The sequence below is a fragment of the Psammomys obesus genome, unplaced genomic scaffold (genome assembly GCF_907164565.1).
Source record: "Psammomys obesus unplaced genomic scaffold, mPsaObe1.curated_primary_1811, whole genome shotgun sequence".
NCBI classification, from domain to species: domain Eukaryota; kingdom Metazoa; phylum Chordata; class Mammalia; order Rodentia; family Muridae; genus Psammomys; species Psammomys obesus.
Genome location: NW_026585895.1, coordinates 26,954,419 through 26,957,016, shown reverse-complemented (window position 1 = coordinate 26,957,016; position 2,598 = coordinate 26,954,419). Strand labels below are relative to the sequence as shown.

The following is a 2,598-nucleotide window of genomic DNA, read 5'->3' as shown; positions in this document are numbered from 1 at the left end:
TCCTCCTTTGTGGCCTAGCAGGACTGCTCCTCCCTGGGGGGGGGGGGGCAAAGAGTACAATGCATCACCTTTGCTGTGATATACTTGTATCATGTTGAAAATATAGCACCTTCTGATCATTCCCTCAATCATTCAGTGTCACAGATATAAATAACCCGATAGCTTAAGATGGCTCTTTGAGAGAAATATTTTACTGTGAAAGTTTGTGCATGGGAAAAAAAACAATAAAAAGGAGACTACGTGATTATTCTGTGAGTTTAATACACCCTTTTATTAATTTTTGTGATCTGGTGATAGATTGCTGCGTTTTCTAGTGGTACGGATTACAGGATTACAGAAGTGTTCTCACTTCTGGCCTCTACTTTAAGTAACAATCATGCAAAGCAAACCTGGTGAAGGATCTTCCAGAACTTACCAGAGGTGCACATTACAAGAGGAAAAAATGTTCTTGCTGAAGTTAAAGGCTGCTTTTACCTATCCCTAGAAGTTTACTTTGTTTCAACCAGAAGAGAAATTTCTGTCTCTGTTTGCTCTCACTAGTCCATACTTTACAAAACTGGCAAATGCCTTTCCTTGAAAAAGAAAATAAGGGTCCGCTGTCAGCTGGACAGAGGCATCCTGCCCATTCTGCACCCTCCAGGAGCCTCGGATGTAAGACCATTCATAAAGAGTTTTGCATCCAAGAGCTGAAAGCCTTACCCAAGATGGTGAATGCTGTCCAGGATGCAGATGATGCTGTAAATCACGTGGAACTGGAAGACCAACTCGGCCTATTAATCAGGTGTTGGAACTTCAACACACACTTGAAGATCTTTCTGCAATAGTTAGTCATGTTAAGGAAGAAAATCTGAAGCTAAAATAAGAAAATCAAATTCATGGACAGTAGATCGAAAGCCTCATTCTGCCTCTAATGTTTTTCAAACAACTGATAATAAGAAGCAAAAGGAAGTAGGAGGTTGATCACACTTGCTTCTGTGGAGTTGCTTTCTTTTCTTCTTCTTCTTCTTTTTTTTTTTTTCATAAGGCATAGGTACAATCCAAAAGTTACAGTATCTTTGCTTGCTTCCCAGAGTATTTATAAAAAGAATGTGAGATCTAGGTAATGCTAACTGTTTAACAGGACCACCCCTGAGTTAACGTTATATGGATATGTTAGTCTCCGAAAATGTGCACGTGTAGAGACTTTATAATTAGAATTATAGATATTTATGAAACTTGAAGATGAATATTTTGCCAATTTGTTTATACAAACATAGGTTTAGCACTGTCTTTTATCATATGCCTAACTAGGAAAATATACAAGAAAATAACCATGTTGTGAAAAAGTGACCAAAGCATTTACTGAAAGCACAGCTTCTATACCTTGTCCACCATCTTGTTCCTCTCCTCCATCTGCCTCTTCCTTCCCAGTCCCTTCCTGACAGTAACTTTAATACCTATCCCTTACAGGAGTAACCTGAACTTACTTATTTACTTGCTTACTTGCTGACACTTAATCAAAATAAGATACTTTCTTAACTAAGAATTGCCACTTGTGATATTTAGTAATAAGGTAAGATTGCTGCTTTTTCTTTAATCAATTGAAAATAGATTGAAGCTGTAAAAACTGAAGGATTTTCTTTGAAATGTATGTAAACTGTCACATTGAGAAGTTAAAACTCCCTTTTGCACATAATAGCCCATTTGGTGTTGAAAGGATAAGAGTGCTGCTCATAAGTATGTGAGAAATGAAAATTCTTGAGGAAAGATAGAAACAGGGAGGAATACTAGATAAACAAGTTTATCCAATGTTTTCCCTCCAGGTGTGCGTTATTACCTCTGGCCCACAGCTGCACTTTGGGGACAGGAAACGAAAGTGGACTAAGTGTAATGTTAAGTGGATTAATTAAGCCTCATGGCAGAGAAACCAGTAAGAGTTTGGTCTCAAGGTTTGTTTGTACCCAGGAGATGAACTTTTGAGAAATTAATTCAGAATCACAAATATGAGACAGTTTTGTACATGTAATGATTGTTAACTTTAGTATTTTTTTCGCAGTTGTTTTTTTGCAGAATTTTAGTCATTATTTGAACAAATTTTAAAAATTTAGTTTCTAGCTTCATTTGATAATGGAGTTGATATCAGAAATAATAATAAAATGTTACAGTAGGAAGGATCCACTAATGTAGCTGATGGCTTTTAGAGTGGGCTGCTTTGACTGGTGAAATTATCTACTCTGTTAGTGTAAATCTCAGTGAGTGGCCTTAGCACTACAGACATTTAATCCTCACATGGCAGACATTTTGCAACCCTTTTGTAATCTTGTTTCAAATACTTAAAATTGTGTTCAAATTCTGCTTTGCTGTTTAATAAAAGCTTTTTAGGGAAAAAGAAAAGAAGGAGAAAGAAGAGGAAAGAGGAAGAAGAAAAGAAGAAATAAGATGTGCTACCCTCCATGTCTGCTCATCTACACCAGCCATTGCCCATCATCATCCTCTATTCGGCCATAGTGAAAACTTCCTTCCAAGATAGAGACACATCCTCATATCACCTATGTACCTCTCACTCCCCAGCATACCTTTCCTTAGTTCCCTTTTTCTCCTACTTATTAAGAACTTGCT

The 2,598-nt window shown here is 37.1% G+C and overlaps 1 pseudogene; it reads left to right on the top strand.

Moving 5' to 3' along the window:
- Positions 1-664: 664 nt before the first annotated feature.
- Positions 665-960, top strand: LOC129671090 (short coiled-coil protein-like; annotated as a pseudogene).
- The last annotated feature ends 1,638 nt before the right edge of the window (positions 961-2,598 follow it).